Below are 19016 nucleotides of genomic sequence, written 5' to 3' on the forward strand. Positions count from 1 at the left end.
ATGTGAGAGCCGCACTGGGTGTGAGTACAAGGCCCTATATGAGGAGATGGTATTGAGCCAGTGCATCACTGACACTTCTGTTCCAACCACACAGTACTAGAAAGGTCTAAGGAAGACCCGAGGCCTGACATTGCTGGGATGTATACTTGTACTAAATGTATTGCCTGTGCCACACATTTCACCAAAGTTCACACACACTATTTTATCATCCTGTTCCTGGATAGTGATACTGTCTACTATTGTCCCATGTTGTATTTTACTTACTTATCTGATATTGTTGTATGCTGTTATCATATTACACAGGAGAGGCAACGCAGAGTTGTAATGAAACAATATATTGTTGTACGTTATTATAATTTATGCCACAAGGGGGAAGCAGTGCTCTCATATGACTGTTGTTTTCACTTTGTTCTATTAAGCAATTAGTTTGGATTAATTCCGTAGCAGAATAACGGTTTACTGTAGTATTGAACGATTTAAGCACTAGATACAGATATTGAAAATGTGTTCACAGGACTCGTTCGCTCTTGTTGGTGACATAAGTGTTGTTCACCCGGCCCAGTTTAAGGTTTAAGGGCTAAAGGTTTCAGGGTTTAAGGGTTTATGCGTTTAAGGTTTAAGGGTTTAGGGGTTAAGGTTTAAGGGTTTAAGGGTTGTTTATGGGAGCGCTAGGGCCTGATGTCCACCGAGGCCACTTCAATGTAATGCAAGGTCATTCTTCGCTCTTCTCACTATATATTAGTCTATGTGAAGTAAATCGATAGGCCACAGAGTGGAAATCTGTTTAAAAAGTGCATTAAAATGATTGACTGGCTCTTTCAAAAAGTGCTGCTTAATTAAAAGAGCACATGTCGCTAAAGGCTTTGCTAGCCTATAGGGTGCAAGACAAAACCACTCGCCATTTAATGCTAATTAATTACATATTAATGAATTAATTAATCCACCACCCACTAGAGATTCCCAGCCCCGACTGTCCTACACCTGCTAATCATCGTCTGGAGGGGAACCAACTCTTGGACCGTGGTCCTGCTTTACTACTGCTCAAATCTCTGATTATGTACTGTTATTCTAGGAAGTTTTGCCAGAGGGGTGCCAGCGCCCATTATGACTCATTCCAGGCTGCCCCAGTGCTCCCATTATGAAAACCAGTGGAATGTAAATGCTGTAGATGCATTCAAATACGCAGCCGGTGATGCTGAGTCGTAGAGATACCGGACGCACGGAGACAAACCGCGTTAAACCGGGACGGCCGCCGTAGTGTCGTGATGTCTCTTTCTGGCCAATCCGGAATATCCATCTCCGTTTCCTAGGAAACCTAATGGCAAAACCTGATCTTACAGGCGCTCGAGCGTGACGTTGCCCGGTGGCATAGTGGGAAATCTGAGTGATACACCAGTTTATCTAGTTTACCCAGTTTACCCGTTTATCCATCGGTTGTAGGTGGAACACATGAGCTAACCGGGGCGATGAGGACGGCAGGCGGCTGCGTGCGCGGCAGCACGAGCTTCGCGCGGTCGGAGCGGAGCCAGCAGGTCGCGGGCTTAGCGGAACGTCGCGTGTAACGTAAGTGTCTGCGAGCCTCCGCGGTTCTCCCGTTATTGTCGGGAGTGCACGTGCATTTGCATCAAGCGCCGCGCGTCAGCGTGACCGCGTCTTTTGCCGTTCACGAGCTTCTTTCATTGCCTCTCATTTGGGATGATTGTAAAGTGCCCGGCGGGAGATTTTATTTAAGAAGGTGTCTAAAGAAAACGGCAGTATGCTCCATACCTTCATTCAGGAATGGACAGACTGTGATGTGAAGAGCCCACCGGTGCACAAAACGTCCCAGCTGCACAAATACACTACACGCACAAGTCGCTTTCCACAAACGAAATTTTCCGCAAGCAGATGCCCTGTGCGTGTTACTACAAAAGACTTTATCTCTTCGTCCTAGACCTAGTTTCCAAATTAGCTCACTCTCTCATAACAGAATAGCAGGGTAACAGGCTGTGGTTACAGTGCGACACTGATGGGCTTGACCTCTAAACGCGTCTGCATTAATGCACATGATTGCCTGTAGCTCCCACCTGGCCAGAGCAAGCAGGGGGTCACTGCTGCTGATGTACAAATGCACACTGGGGTGTAAATGTACTATATGTGGAGACCGGTTCTCACCGACACACCATGCCTTTATACGGCTTCTGGTAGCTTCTTTTAAATAATCAACAGTGTGTGAAGCTAAACTATACAGTAATCTGTTAATATAACAAATGGCCTGACAGGTTGCTGTAAATTCTGCTTTGTTTAAGAACTAAGGGGAGAGGACCTTTATATCCTATGATGACAGACACAATGAATATAGTCACTTTAGCTCAGAGAAGGAGCCAGAGAACTTTGAATTTTACTTTGAATATGTTGCCTCTCCCTTTACATCTCTGAGTGTACAGATCTGAAGAACAGAGATGGCTGGAGTTTCCACTGACTGAATGGAATCTCCAAAAGTAGCCCAAGAGAATTTGTGTTACCACATACACACTGTTTATGGTACTTTATTTTCAGACTTTTGTTTACTGTTGAGTGGCTTCTCTGTGCTATTTTCAGAGAATTAGGATGTCTGCTGAACTCAGGCTGGGTAATCTACATATATCTCTGTAGTTTTTAAGCAGAGAGCACAGTAACCTGATTCAATAGCACTAAAGTCAATGAGACATGGTCATTTAAACGTCTGCAGGAAAGAAAGCCAAAGACAGGAGTCCTGAAGCACTGCTCATCTGATGTGCACTTATAAACATTCTAATGGACTCTTTTAATTTAGGGCCAGACAAACTGTAGTTGTTTTCAATTAAATGATTGGATAAACTGGACATCGGTCTATTGAAGCCCTATTATATAAGCAAGGGTCATTAGAGGAGTCATTAAGTGATTACAGTTTATATTTCTTTCCTCTAATGCTTACTGGCCAGGCTATGCCAAAGTGCAGCTAATTTAAAGCATATCAGACATTTTTTTTCCTAAAGGTTATTGAGGAGAGGCTTAGACTTAGATTAGTACTATCCAGTGGACCTGGAGTATCTGAATAGCTATGGCAATATCATTATTGCCATAATATTTTTCATAGTTTCATTTTTAAATCTTTATTACCTCAGTTTTTACTCTTTCTTTCTTCAGTAATGAAAAAAAAAATGTTGCGGGCCCATATGTGAAAATTTAAATTTAATTATCTAACCATATTAGATTTTTTTCCATTCTGAACTAGATTTCATAGAAGACATGGTAGATGTTTAGACATGCAGTGTACCTATCAGTGATAAAAATGCTTGAAATGATGGATTGTTACCTTTGAGTGATTTTATTATAATCACCTTTGAGTGACATTTAACATTCATTTAAAATTCAAATCTACCAGTGGGGAAGCGTGTTTGACCATGTCATGGAAGGTCGTTATAGGTCACGGTCAACACAGTCCACAAGGCAGGTAATTGCTCTCTTATCTAGACTGAGTTCAGGGCTGAGTAACCTCAGCCAACTTGATCCCTGTGTGACCAACCAAATGCTAATTTTGTTATAGTGCATCAGACGCACCACTTTAACTGTCTTAATCTGATGATACTCTGTGTGTTTCCTTTGCTTTAGTTGGCTAACATGTGCAGCTGAGGTGTAAATAGCATGACTCAGTCCAGTCATGCTGTGTGCCACATCAGCTGACTGGGATGGCAGACGAGCCATTAGCTCATTAGCTGAGCTCATTAACACCGATTCTAAACTGACTTCTACCATCTTTGAACCGGACTTGCCCCAAGAGCATGTGTAGGAAGCGCAGCTACGGCTCGAGTTGGTTTAGCGAAGTTGGTGAACCGATCCTCTACAACAAACAAACACACAGTGCTATTAGCAGTGTGGTAGAGAGCTCTTATGAGCTTATTAATGCCTTAAGCTTCTTATCCTTGGTGATCGAGTCAATGCTAAAATATTAATGTGTCAGTATGTAATAGAATAACTTACCAGTTAATTTGTGCATTGTTTTAAATGAATGGCATTGCACAAATGGAACTGACTATCATAATAAATAAGTAATAGAAGAATGACTGAGAACTAATTAGATTCCTTGTTAAGACACTGAAAAGAGGATCACTGCAAGTGATGTCAGTAACATCCTTTTACTGAAAATAAATGATCAGCTAATTTTATAGTTTAAATCCAAGTAATTCAAGACATTTTCTTTCATTACATTATGCGAATAATGAGTACATGAGCTTGTTGTGTCAGTACCAGAGCATTACCATATTATCGTGATGGACACTTCACTACTAGTGATATAACAAGTTCATATTATGGATAATAAGTTTCATCAATACTTGAGAGAGTTTCAGTATCTGTCAAAAGTCTGACGGTGAATTTAGGATGCAAAATGTGAAGCGAATTCTTCTTGAGCTAAGACAGATGAACAGAAACAACACTCCTAGATGACACACACCTGAGGGACTGGACTGCCTTGTTCCTTTGCATTGTTGAATACCTCTTTTTGTTGGCCTAAATTCTCACTTGCTACCCTGGAGACAGTCTAACTATTTTTTTCCTGTAGTGAGGATGGCCACCTGTCAGTTGAATAGTCCCCATTGTGTCTGTTAAAAATAGCGCTGGCAAACACAGGGTGATAAATGACTCATATCTTTAACCCTCCCAATAACAATCATGTAAAGGACAGCAGACAAGTAGCAGACTGTGGCTGCATGACTGGGAAAAATTAAAATCTATTCAGCTTGGTTCCTTCATATCAATACCATTTTGACAGATGTCTTATCGTTTAGCAGAAAACATTTGTATTTCACAATGAAGTGATGTATGTTCGCAAGGTGTGTTAGATTGGTTGTTTCCTGATCTTTCAGTCATACATATAACTCATATGACGTTACAGCTGTCTCCTCAAGTAAGTCATATCCTTCATATCCTTTATATCTGTCATATCTGTAGCCTACATGAATAAATGCCATAACGTATTGGTTTGTGTTGGGTGAAGAAGAGCATCATTTTGTATGGCCTCTGTATCACTGCATGCAAGAAACAGGTTAGGCAGAATAGTTTTACGGTGGGATGAATATTAGAATAATATGCCGCCCTGTGGCTGACGGCTATAAGGTCACTTGACAAAAACGCTAATACCAGCACTTACCATCCACACTCTGTCAAACAAAGAGCCCACTGGGAGAAAATTCCAGATGCTAGAGTCAGCTTGCGCCTGCGTCCTGACTCCGGCTTCACCGGGAGCAGACGTGGTGCATTGGATCAATATCTTCTGGATGCAAAGCCAGCCACATGTCATGCCATTTCTCAGGGGCGGTTGCTGGACAGGTATTGCACATTAATGGCGGAGACACAGCCCAATAATTGTCACTTTGCACATTTGTATGGAACTTGTACGTGTGGTTTTCAGCACTTCATCACTTTTATAGCTGCACGGCACTACTTGTTCAACGTCTACAAGCACCTGGGAAGATGAACTTGTGCTGTAACGTAAGCGTGAGGGACATGATTTGCCTAATAAACATTTGACAGTATGTTTAGCTTCCTCTCCATAGCCCTGACTGTCTTGCTAATAACATGCAGATTAGACCCTATGCAAATTAAATCCATCAAAGCCTCATAGTTGAAGGTATTAGCATATTTCTGAACAAAGGGAATTAAAGAGCTTGTCTTAAACAATGCTTCTTTAGTCTGTCAGTAACTGTGTGACTTCAATACTGTAGCTGTCAAATATAGTCTGATATTGAAATCCTACCAAAGTCTGGAGGAGAACGTCGTGTATAAAAATCTTTTACTGTTTTTGTTGGCTCAAAAAGAGTAAATACACTGTGTGTGAGTTTAGCTGTCAAGCTCCCTCGCCAGCCCTCCTGGGTTTCGCTGGCACATTGTGTCCAATTATTAGCAAAGCTCAGTAGAGTAAATATGGTGATGCACATTGTACATCATGAAAACAGCTTCAAGCACCATGCCACCATGTCCTTGCCCATCCCAACCCAGAGGCCTGTTTGTGTAGATATTTTAGCCATGATGGAGACGGCTGTTATGTGCATGGTTCTGGCCTTGACAAGAGCCCGTTAGGTGCATGGTTCTGGTCTTGACGAAAGCCTGTTAGGTGCATGGTTCTGGCCTTGGCGAGAGCCCGTTAGGTGCATGGTTCTGGCCTTGACGAGAGCCCGTTAGGTGCATGGTTCTGGCCTTGGCGAGGGCCCGTGAGGCGCATGGTTCTGGCCTTGGTGAGGGCCCATGAGGCTCATGGTTCTGGCCTTGGTGAGGGCCCGTGAGGCGCATGGTTCTGGCCTTGGCGAGGGTCCGTTAGGTGCATGGTTCTGGCCTTGGCAAAGGCCCGTTAGCTGCATGGTTCTGGCCTTGGCAAAGGCCCGTTAGGTGCATGGTTCTGGCCTTGGCGAGGGCCCATTAGCTGCATGGTTCTGGCCTTGGCGAAGGCCCGTTAGGCGCGTGGTTCTGGCCTTGGCGAGGGCCCATGAGGCGCATGGTTCTGGCCTTGGCGAGGGCCCGTTAGGTGTGTGGTTCTGACCTTGGTGAAGGCCCGTGAGGCACGTGGTTCTGGCTTTGGTGAGGGACCGTGAGGCGCGTGGTTCTGGCCTTGGTGAAGACCCGTGAGGCGCGTGGTTCTGGCCTTGGTGAGGGCCCATGAGGCGCGCGGTTCTGGCCTTGGCGAGGGTCTGTTAGGTGCATGGTTCTGGCCTTGGCAAAGGCCCGTTAGCTGCATGGTTCTGGCCTTGGCAAAGGCCCGTTAGGTGCATGGTTCTGGCCTTGGCGAGGGCCTATTAGCTGCATGGTTCTGGCCTTGGCGAAGGCCCGTTAGGCGCGTGGTTCTGGCCTTGGCGAGGGCCCATGAGGCGCATGGTTCTGGCCTTGGCGAGGGCCCGTTAGGTGTGTGGTTCTGACCTTGGTGAAGGCCCGTGAGGCACGTGGTTCTGGCTTTGGTGAGGGACCGTGAGGCGCGTGGTTCTGGCCTTGGTGAAGACCCGTGAGGCGCGTGGTTCTGGCCTTGGTGAGGGCCCATGAGGCGCGCGGTTCTGGCCTTGGCGAGGGTCTGTTAGGTGCATGGTTCTGGCCTTGGCAAAGGCCCGTTAGCTGCATGGTTCTGGCCTTGGCAAAGGCCCGTTAGGTGCATGGTTCTGGCCTTGGCGAGGGCCCATTAGCTGCATGGTTCTGGCCTTGGCGAAGGCCCGTTAGGCGCATGGTTCTGGCCTTGGCGAGGGCCCATGAGGCGCATGGTTCTGGCCTTGGCGAGGGCCCGTTAGGTGCGTGGATCTGGCCTTGGTGAAGGCCCGTTAGGTGCATGGTTCTGGCCTTGGCGAGGACCCGTTAGCTGCATGGTTGTGGCCTTGGTGAAGGCCCGTTAGGTGCATGGTTCTGGCCTTGGCGAAGGCCCGTTAGGTGCATGGTTCTGCCCTTGGCGAGGGCCCGTTAGCTGCATGGTTCTGCCCTTTGGAGAGGGCCCGTTAGCTGCATGGTTCTGCCCTTGACGAGAGCCCGTTAGGTGCATGGTTCTGGCCTTGTTGAGGGCCCGTGAGGCGCATGGTTCTGGCCTTCGCGAGGGCCCGTTAGCTGCATGCACCTAATGGGCCCTCTGTCTATTTCACAGAGACCACGAGCTCCCAGAGGCTCCTTGGCTTTATTATGTACTTTCTTTCAACGAGGGTCACTCTCCAGACTGAGTGGTCTCGGCCTGGAAAAGCACTGTGGATGTGGCCTATTTGTTGAGACAATTATCAGCTCTGTGTATATATGATCTGTGAGGCTGGCTAGCATGCTCTGCCCAGTTATTCAGCTGCATGCTCTCCTCCTATAGACAATGGTAGTATAAAATTGAGATTCATGGGATGGGTATTGTACCTCTCCTATGTTCCACTGGGGTTCTCCATTGGTATTGTTTGTGCTGTTGGATGTTTGCCATGATTCATCCCCTCTTCCCATGTATGAACCAGCTCAGCAAGCAAAAGAATTGTAAGCATGGGGAACATCTCACCGAAGCTAAACTGGCAGGTGAAGTGGTCCTCTGTTTGGGAAATGGGGTTTGCCTCGTGGCGTTGCCTGTTCTCTGGAGCGCGTTATTGTATTTGCAGGTCCCCCTCTCAGCCCCACTGAGGCCGTGTGCAGCTTCTGTGGTGCAAATCGTTTAACGGGCCCTGCTGGGCTTTGGTTCGTTGTTTCTTTACCAAACACAGAGGTGACTGAATAACCAGGTTCATACAGGGCTGCGATCTTAATTTGATTATTATTTTTTACCTTTTTTACCTGAAGCACGTTTTTTTCCCCGATGACTCTTAAGCTATTATGCAGTTAAATGGAACCGCTTGGCTTTGGCAACATAGTGATTATTCTGAATCAGAAAAGATTACGTATAATCTGTCACTTTAATAATGCAAGGTATAAATGATGTGTATTTTATGGCTACATTTGTATATGATGATTCTGGACTGTTGCTTTGAGGTTCCTTAAGGTCATTCAATAAAATAATGACAGTGCCTTCAAAAAGCAGGTGTGTATGCCGTCTACTGAAATAGACCCGTCCCTGTCTGTTGGCTGTACTCTGCTGAATAGCCTGTGGCTCCCAGCTACTACGGCACTTAATATTCATCACTCATTATTCAGAATAGTCCTGGTGCCTGATCTCCTCTGAAAGGGCTTTTTAAGCCTCTTCATTGTTGTGGAAATACTGGAGCCTCAGAAGCAGCTCCTGTTTACCATAAAGATGACTTTGTCTGAATTTCCATGAATGGCATATTTTATTTCACTGTGCCCATCCATTAGGACAACGCACTACAAGTAAGGCCAATTTCCTGTGCTACTCCTCCACTGAGTGGGTGGGGGACTCCTTGCGTTAATATTACCTGTAGTAAATCTCCAAAGAAAAGACCTGATTAAGCCATTGATGTTCTATCACTGGTTGTGAAACTGTGGACCTCTGAATTCTCTGTCCTGGGTGACTGGATCCAAAGTCTACAGTCCCGTTAAGTAGGTTCAGGTATGTCATAACGTAAACCTTAAACTAAGAAAGCAACGTTACTATATGTACAAACTTGAAAAGTCAAAAGCACAAAGGTAAATGAGAAGGATGCATAAAATGATTGTATGAAACACATGGGTAGTATAATTTGTAATGCTTTCTTCTGACCCCTAAGTCCAAGCACCTGAACGTCTCACTTGAGCCCGCTTCCTGCACGATTGCTCCTGCTCAGGAATCGCTCGAACCGTACCTCTGAGTCCCCAGCATGCACGTTTGTGCTTCTAGCCAAGCGTGACTGCAATGAAGCAGGGGAAGCTGCCCAGCTTAATGTGGGATGCACTGCGTGGTGCTCCCATGGCCTCCAAACAGCTCAGCCAGACCTGCCTTCTGACGTTTCCCCTGCCTCGCTGTGACTAATGTGCCTTCCTGTAGGAGACTGTGGCAGGATTATATCAGGTGACACACATGCGCGCGCACTGTGTTTGTGTCCGCGAAACCCTCTTCATCGTGAGGAGTATGCCGACGACTTCATCCCAGCCCGAAGTCGTACGTGCGGGTCCATTTGCTGTCTCTGTATTTGTGTCAGTGTGTTTGTCCCACATTCCTCTCCTCGGAGTGTCGCTCATTGTGTATATCATCAAAGGACTGGGTCCCTGTGTTTTCCATTGCTAAGAGTCTAGCCCAGATTTCTTCTGTAACCCACATGGAGTGCTGTCCATTCTTACAGCATCCTCTGTATCTAGGTAGACCTATAGGCTGTAACAGGCAAATTCCACGTTATATTATGTAGACGTTGACAAACGGCGCGTTGTTCCTTCTCTGGGAGTAGCACTAACTAGCCATTGTCTGGCATTGCAAATGCAGCAATGTATGACAGAGATGGACAGCCTTTGATTAGAGCAATACAATCCACCCATTTTATATTTATTTCTTTCCTAGATGAAAGACAATGGAATAAAAGAGCAGTTATATTTTAAGCTTTTAAAATATATATATATTTTTAAATACACCCCCTGTATAACCAGCTTGCTCTGAGATAAGCACATTCCTGTTGAATTACAGTTGTGTTCCTCGGCCTGTCACATGCTGATTCATCTGAATTTCCAAATATAGAACTGCATCAAAAAAAAGCAGAAGAAAGGGGCCAGTCCCTCGCTGGAACTGTTCACTGCCACGGCTGCGGCGGGTGCTATAAATGATTAAGGCTATGCTGGGGTCCTCATGAATTAGGAATGGCCTTGGCTGCAGAGCTGAACCGCTTCCTCCACGTCAGGGTTGCACGGGGAGCGCCAGCCAACGAGGTCCGCGTGGTTGCGGGGCCGTGGGGTCGTTAGTCCCGCCCAGCTCCACAGCCCCCAATATTACAGGCTCCAGGCGAGTGGAGAGTCGGCTACATCTCAGTCAAATACAGATGACTTTAACAATCATTTCTGTGTGGCGATAAACAGCGATGCATGGTGTTTGTTTGTTTGTGGACCCCTGGCTAACCACTGCTGTGAAATGGCTTCTGTTTTTATCAAGATTTGAGATTTATCAAGCCGAGTTGTACTTGGTGCTGTCTCACACTCTTCATAAATCTGACCCTGCTGAAAAGTGAGAGGGACCCATTGAGTGTTTGATGGCTGATGCACTTATTGGCTCCTGAATAGATAATGAGATGTATTAAACTGAAAGGTCTAGACAGGACAGCAGGAACTACAAAGCCATTTGGAGACTCCCTGTGTCTAGAGACACTAGGCTGTACAGCAGCAGCAAATAATACATGTTTTTGTTATCACTTTAAATGCATTGTAGTCATGACTAAGATTTGTATTGTAACTCATACTTGTCATGCTTAGCATTAGCAATTTTCTTTAACACTTAGAAATGCTGGGAATCTTAAAAAAATGCTCTATAACATTTATAACATTAAATATAGGCTCATGTTTTGAATAGTTGCCCATTATGCTTGGTTATTCCATGTTTTGTTTAGTTTTTTACACGTGGTTCAGTGAGAACCCATGTGTTACACTGCTGTACAGTTTCAATGGTGCCCTGATGTGAAGCCAGCACCAAATGCCTCGTATTAAATGTGAGTCTCTCCAGGGAGTTGGGAATAAAATGGTGCTAATGAACCAGCTGAAGGCATCGGCTGTCCGCTGCCGTGGGGCATCGACGACTTTGGGTCATAAACGACTAGGAAAGCCCGGTGGCGCTGCGGCTCAATTTCTGACAGGTCAGCCGGTGTCTGTTTCGTACCCAGCTGTAGGCTCTCTGTAGGCTAGCAGTGAGGGGCTGTGGTAGGCAGGGGGAGAGGATTAGCCACCCCCCCCCCCCACCCACACACACACACACACACACACACACACACACACACACACACACACACACACACACACACACACACACACACACACACACACACACACACACACACACACACACATTGGCCATGCCAGCCACTGTATGCTGTAATTACACTGCGCTGCTGATTCACTCTGGAAGCTTTCCCATGGGGCTCCTGAGGAATGTCGCAGTGTGTTCTGATTGGTTTTGATACATTCCAAAGAAATACTTGCTGGTTAATGAACATTTTAATCACTTTGTTCATATGAATATGGATATAAATATGAATATGAATATGGATATGGATCATATGAATTCCCGTTTAGATATAATAATGAGCCGACTTCCCATTGGCCCCTTTATGCAATATAAAGTCAACAGGATGTGATGTATTTCAGTTTAAGACTTTTTCATTACTTCCAGACAGTGGTATGCCTGCACCGAGAAAAAGTGATCAGCATCAAATTTATAGGACGAAGGGGCCGTTGCATCAGTATCAGCCTGTGTAATTAAATGGGGCTGTAATGAAAAGGAATGAAACATTTAAGACGTTGAAACATTGCCAGAAGAACGTAACGGCACCTGTCCCGTCTCCTAGCAGCTCGGTAGAACTGTAGGCGTGCAGCACTGGGTTCACGCGTGCACCGTTTGGAAGAGAAGCTGAAAAAGCAAGGAAAACAAGGAATCCCCTCTTGGCAGAGCAGGTGGGGGTGAGGGTGGGTGGGTGTGTCTAGGACGTCCTCCTGGACAACCTTGTGTTTCTCTGGTTCCCATGCCAACAGCGAGTGGAGTATTGGAGCATGCTCAGTGAGGAGCTCTCTGCTGTAACAATAGCCGGGGAAGCTGAGAGGGTGCACATGCTGATCTTACACCAGAGTGGAGCAGACCTCGCCTCTCTCTCTCTCTCTCTGTCTCTCTCTCTCTCTCTCTCTCTCTCTCTCTCTCCCTGTTTGTGTCTCTCCCTCTCACCTCCATGGTGTGTGAATGATGCTTTTTTCTTTCTGGCGTGGTTTTGCATTTAGTGTCTCATTTGCCTTGGCTGCTTGCTGGATAGGTAAATGGACTCGGATAGCAGTTCTGGATGACACTTATTTGAACTTCTGAAACAGGTATTTTAATGCTTATTTAGTTTTCGTTTTCTTTTTTTATTTCAGTGTTCCTATTAACTGTGTGCTTATTAACTGTGATGCTAGCTAATTTAACTTCTGGTATACTTTTCATTTTACTGCATTTCGGTTTTTATTATTTTGAGTGTTTATGGTGTAATGTGTGCATGACTTTTATGGTCGATTGCAAGTACACATGAGGGGAGAAAAATGATTTGTATGATCTTGCTTAGCACAAAGAACAAGAAAGAAAAAGAAAGGAGAGAGAGAGAGAGAGAGGGAGAGAGAGAGAGAGGAGCTGAACATGAGTATACCCATTCAGGATTGTCATCGGATCCCTTTACTGTGCAGTAGTACCTCACTGACCCACCTCTGTGTTGTCGTGGCGATGGAGGGTGAAGGGTCAGACTTCGCTTGGCCCGGCCACTGCAGCATTAATGCATAGTGCAGCCAGACCAGCCTCTCTGGACAGCTTTGCATGTGCATTGATGAAACAGCACATTGATTTGAGTGTGTGTGTGTGTGTCTGTGGTGTGTGTGTGGTGCTCTAGATCAGGATACATTGCCAGGCTGCTCCCGCTACAGTGTGGTCCTGGGGGAGTGTCTGGCGCACGTGGGCAAAGACCCCCCCCCCCGGTCGCGGTTCTCTCTGAGGAAGAAAGCTCTCAATATTTCACTCCGACAGAGTGAGAGGAGGAGCATACAGGAAATTGGGAAATAAATTGAGGTGACACGAGCTGATTTGCATCCAGGAGCATCAGGCTAGCGCTCGCTGTAAGCGTAAAGGTTGGGTGGGCTTCAGCTCGCCGTGTGCAATTTACTGCGCTGTTCTTGGCGAAGGAGTTTCACGCAGTTCTACAGGCAGCTGGCCATAATGAATCACTATAAATCATCTGTGTATAGTCCTCTACACCGTGCGATCGTGCTGTGTAGAGGACTCTTCTCCAACTGCTTGGCTGGAAGCCGAATGTGAGCAGGGATCCCCTGTTCTCTCATGAACTGACAATGGTAATATCACGAAGACCACAAGCATAGGCTGCTGTCTGGAATCCCCTTATCAGTTATGTTTGCTAAACCTTGTTTGCTAAGGAGATGCCAATAGTTCTTGACAAGCGCTGTTGACCAAAGCTACAAGGTTTAGTCTAGCGCACATCTTGCCGAATCTTAATTATGTTATCAGCTGGGGGTAGAATGGGATTATAGAGAATGTGGGATATTGGCTTTGCTTGGACTCGCATGCTATTAATTAGATGCCGGTCCCAGCTGTGATACTGAGCAGTGAAGGGGTTTTTTACACATTTAAATTCCACTAAAAGAAAAATCGCTGACTTTAATATTGTCATCATTCCAAGAAATGAACCTCCAGTTCAGTTAAAGCATTTTCTACATTCATTGTTAATTTTCTCTTATAATATTGCAATTGTTACTATCATTGTTATTATTATCGATTGATAATCGATTTATTGTTAATGGTTTAATTGGTGTGCAAATGGGATGCCAGTGCTACACTGGGTTTGTCTGAGATTTGAGTATCCGATGATCGTGTGTTGCATTCAGACATTGCACCATTGGAATAAATCCTTTGGAAATGGAGATGCCAGTGGTGGGAGGTGTCTGTAGTCCTCTCGTTTTCTCCAGCGAAAGGCGCTCTAGCCTGAGGACATGCCGATGACAGCGGATCAATTGCTGCTCCCTCCCTCCATCTCCTCATTCCTAATCCGCCTCCTTCCTTACACCTCCCCTGTTCTCACCTCCTCTCCCCCTGGCTGAAAGCCCATTACAGGCCCTGCCGGATGCCAGCAGGGATCCCTTGACCCCTTCTCCAGAACTACAAAGCCGGTTGTGCCCGTGCGCTTTCAAACGCGGCTCAGTAGCAGGGACCCTGTGTGCAGGTCCTGTGTCTGTGTCTCCGTGGACAGTTATAGGAGCTGAAGCTGACGTGCGGCTACTTAGGAGGGCCTCCTAACGTCCTGAAATCCCCATGACCAAAAAAGAGAGGACAGGAAGCTAAGAGCAATCTGTTAACAATTTGAAGTGCACTTTCCTCGCTTGCATTGTTGTGCTTGAAGCTTTTGCCGGTTTCTATGTATGGCACAAACTGTGTAATGTGTATGTGTGTTTCCACTGGTGGCCACAAACTAGTCTTCCTGGCGGAATTCCTCTTGAAAGATCCTTGAAAGAGGATAGGTGGAATTCAGCAGTTTAAAATGGGTAGTGTGGACTCATTTAAACGCCACGGTGGGAACTTGGTGGGGTCTTAAACGCATTGGTTTAACAGAGTCTGTCATTATCATTAAAGAGCCTATAAAGTGTAAGACTATTGTATGACTAGAACAGAATTTCGTGTGATGGTGTGGGTGGATTAACTCAACATTGACTGTAACAGGTGGAGTGAGTGATAGCTGCAATTCTCAAGTAGTGTGTCTTGCGCTTTCTTGCTCTTCTCTCCCTCTCTCCCTTTCTCTCTCTCTTTTGCATGTCTATCTCTCTCTCTCATTCCCAGTGATGAGTCACCTAACCCATCTGCTCCCCATGGCAGTCCTGCCTTATTATCGGCTCTTTGTTTATCAACAGTGCTCCTCTCCTGAGACTATTTGTCCTCTTCTTTTTCCACCCCTCCATCTCCTGCTCTCCTGTTTTCCCTCCTCTGAGCTCTCCCTTCGTCCTCCACTCATCCTCCACTCGTCCTCTCTTGACTAATCTTCTCTTTCTCTCAACTGTCGTTCATTTGCCCTTTCCCTATTGTCTTTCCTTGTCCTTGGTGCATTTCTTTCAATATTACAGTTCTCTCTCTCTCTCTCTCTCTCTCTCTCTCTCTCTCTCTCTCTCTCTCTCTCTCTCTCTGTGTGTGTGTGTGTGTGTGTGTGTGTGTGTGTGTGTATGTGTATGTGTCTAGTCATTTACACTGAGTGTGTGTCTTGTTGGCTCTGACCCTCCTTATCTGTCAGGGTCTGGTATCGTGTTTGTTTCAGTGATCTACTTCACTGAAAAGCTGCTCTGGGCTGCGGTGGCTCACAGAGCCATTAGTGTAAAAGGCCATTATTATGACGTTTAATTTCTTAACTAACAGGTTACATCAGCAGAGGGCTCTGATGCATCAATCAGCTTCAAAGCATTTTCACTATTATATAAACAATGTTCCATTACTATGGACGATTTGTCTGTAGCCTTGACCGTATGCTGTTTTGGTTGAGTGTTTTGCATCTAGGGCAGCCAGATGTATAATTCTTCATAGTCAGTAGCTGAGAGAGTCACCAAACTTTAGCCCAGTCTCGTGATAAGGCTCGAGTTATGGAGGCTATTTAGAATCAATCTCTGTGTTTCTGGCTGAAATCATGTGATATCGCACTGCATTTAATACATTGTTGCCTTGCACCCAACGAGATTGCCTGTCAGGGTATCTTATCATAGCTTAGCACATTTTCATGTTTTAATAGGGTACATTTTCCCTGTAGTCACTTAGGGGACATAAAATGCAAACAAATATTTTTATGAAAATCTATGTGGGGCAGTGAATTTGTGTCATGTGAATCATTTAGAATGCAGACTTGAGTTACAAGCAGAAACAGCCTTTTTCATATCACAACCAGGCTACTCTGAACGCCATGTTCCATGGCGTGAGCGCTGTCTGAGGCCCCTTGGGCTAGAGGTGTGTCGTGGGGTTATACGTCAGCATTGTGTCTGCATTATATTACACAATATTTTCTTATTAAGCATCTTTAGCACTTTTAAATAAACTGTATGTTTCACTGAAGAGCATTTAGAGAGTTTTCACACTTTAAAATAAACCAGATAGCATCAAGAGGTTGGTGGATATTAGTACATTATGCCAGAATTGTAAAAGTTCATTCAATAAAAAAAAAAATTTATATCTCAGGAAACATCAGTATGGTGATATATGTTCAAGTTCAAGTTTGGTTTATTTGTCACATGCATAGTCATACACCGTATAACTCGCAGTGAAATGGTTGTCATGCATCATGCATCATGTAAATGTCTCCGAGTATCATGATATGTTTCACACCATATTGCCCACCTCTCTGCTTGTTTTTTCACCAGCATTCATTTGTGCTAAGATGGAGCAGTGGTTAACCCCCTGAAGCAAGCCCCAGGCTCTGCAGCTCTCGTGAATCCCCCTGGTGTCGAGGCTGCCATTGCCTTGCCTACCCGCGCTGCGCTGACAGAGGGCTGAGCATGTCTCTGGGTCATTAGGAGGCTGCATCTGCTTAGCCTTGAACTCCCTTATCCCTGGAATGGCTTTAAAAAGCGGGCATTGTAAACACCTCTCATAGTGATGCTCTCAGACTCCGAGATCTGGATGAAGATTTTCGGTGTACTTGCCCTTTGTCAGCTGCAGTCTTGGCAGGCCCTGTGTTTTACGCTCGTGTGTGTGTTTTCCTGTCTGTTTTATCATATTACGCTCCTGTGTATGGCTTCCAAGCAGGGAATTTTAAGTGATATGCTGTTTTTTAGCAAAATTATTAAGGATAAAGTAATTGTTGAAGATTGTTGGAGTTCTTAATTCACTAGTCTAAAGGCACTTGAAGAAAACACCCAAATTATTGATAATAAGCTTGACTTTTAAAACCTTTCAGGGTATAAAGGTTTTATATGAGTTTTATCATGGACTCGACAAAATCTTGATAATTATGCAACATGGACCAATATGTGATGATAACAAATTAGCCACCTAGTTCCTTCTTTTTATAAAAACCGTGTCAACAGATCGGCTACTCCAGCCACCAGAGATCTGACCCTGATCAACCTTTTCACTTGGTTTGTTTTTTGTACTTCTTTGCCTGGTCTAGCTGGTATCGTTCTGGGAATCCTCTCTCACGCCTTCCCCAGAAATCAGCAGCCCGATCAGGTCGAAAGTGATCGTCATTTGTTTAGGCCTCCTGCTGTGCCTTCGTGGAAGCAGGGCTGGGGATTTATAGCCGAGCGTGCCGGTTGTGTTCCCGGTCGACCACGTAGCCAGCGCTGTGCGTTAGCGGTGCATCACTGAGAGCGTGTGCTCCTTGTCAGAAGCTTCGGTGTGACTCGTGTCTTGCGTCTTGCCCAGCCTCAGCTGCGCCATCCCGCTGGGACTCTCCAGCCAGGCACTGAATTACTGAGGCAGTGGCACTTCGGACCACCCCTGCGCCTGCTCCACTTTCACGGAAACGTCCTCAGAGTGGCTCGCGTGGTGCGTCCACACAACACTGTCTCGTGTGGCTCCATCGGTGAATCTGTTAGCGAGCCCTCAGGTCATTTTAAAGGTGCAGTTTTTGGTCGGTACGGCTGCCATCAGTGAAGGCTCATGGCTTTTCGCAAGCCAGGAAAATGTCTTCTGTAGTGATTCGATTATTTCCCATAAAAGTGCCACACATTATGGTCTGTTCTGTTTTCTAATAAGAATGCGAATTCCATCCAGTGTGTAGGGGAAAGAGGTATTTTGTGTGAGTGTGTGTAGGAGTGTGTGCGTGTCTGTGAGAATAGATCTAAGTGGGGTTTTTTTGTTTGTTTGTTTCATATAATTGTCACACGTGGGATTTTTAAAAAATAATCCGTTGATGTATTATAATGAGGTGCTATATCACATCATTACTGGCTAAGTGCTCAGAATGTGTGTGTGCATGTGTGCGTTTTGTTTCCATTGGCTTTCAGTCCACGGCTTTGTCTTTGTTATACTCTCACACAGCGGCATAAGTGTAGAAGTCTCACTAACAAGATGAGACTGAACTGAGGCTGAAGGTGAGGGACGTAGCCACATGCCATGCTGGTTTAAACTGCTTTAAGCACCACTCATTTGTCATGTGAGAAAGCAGTGTGTGAGGAAGACTCGAGGAAGATCTAATCCCCATTCGGTTTCATGTAGTCTCCCAGCTGGCTTCAGCCTGAAATTCCATGACCACACAAGATTGTGATTGTCTTTTCTTATACGCCTATTCAAAGCCCTTAAAGGAGAGATGATGCATATTGTGGCGTGGTATTGTTTGCAACAGGATGTGAGATGTGAAAGAGTGTCAGAGAGCAAGCAGTCCTCTGCGCCCCAGACAGGCCTGCTGCTGTCTGCAGAGCTCAGTGTAACGGGCACCGTTCACAGGGGTGCTGTCACTCTGCGTCTCTCCAGGGCAGAGGGCCACGTGCCACACAAGCACTTCGAGCACAAGGCGTTGACTCTGCTGTGTACCCTACCTGTCCTGCCTGTGATGGGAACAATGGGAAAGTAGCCCAGGCAGTGTTGACGGCAGTCTGCTCTTCTCTGAGGTCAGCCACTGTAGGAACAAGAAAAATGGCACTCATTCAGAAGACACCATCACTGTTTGTGTTTTGTTTTGTTTTGTTTTTTTAAAGTATGCTCCATTTTCAAGTATGCAGTATAAAATGTGACACAAACCATTCCATGTAACCTGGAGCTTTGGATGACAGCAACGTTCCACTGTCGTTGTTTGTTTGGTATATGAATGGCTCTGTTCTTTGGCAGGTACTTCATGGCCATGGTGGTGTCATAACTTGTTTTAGTGATGATTGCAAGTTTGCCAGCTTGTATTACAGAGGCTCAGGTGTTCAATTTGGATTTGAGTGATTATTATATGTGTCTTTTACCCTGATCATCAGCCATCATT

The 19016-nt window shown here is 45.5% G+C and overlaps 1 protein-coding gene across 5 annotated transcripts in view; it reads left to right on the forward strand.

The window, feature by feature from the left end:
• The first annotated feature begins 1315 nt into the window (after nt 1-1315).
• arhgef49 (Rho guanine nucleotide exchange factor 49) overlaps nt 1316-19016 on the forward strand; it is a 28749-nt gene continuing 11048 nt past the window's right edge. For 2 of the 5 annotated variants that reach the window (XM_081713714.1, XM_081713715.1), the window contains exon 1: nt 1316-1563. The gene's annotated coding sequence lies outside the window, so the exon portion shown is untranslated. Of the gene's footprint in view, nt 1564-12179; nt 12412-19016 lie in introns of those variants that run through there. The other 3 variants (XM_081713712.1, XM_035523646.2, XM_081713713.1) reach the window with 3 other exon arrangements.

This window comes from Electrophorus electricus, chromosome 4 (assembly GCF_041902795.1).
Source record: "Electrophorus electricus isolate QZ-2024a chromosome 4, ASM4190279v1, whole genome shotgun sequence".
NCBI classification, from domain to species: Eukaryota; Metazoa; Chordata; class Actinopteri; order Gymnotiformes; family Gymnotidae; genus Electrophorus; species Electrophorus electricus.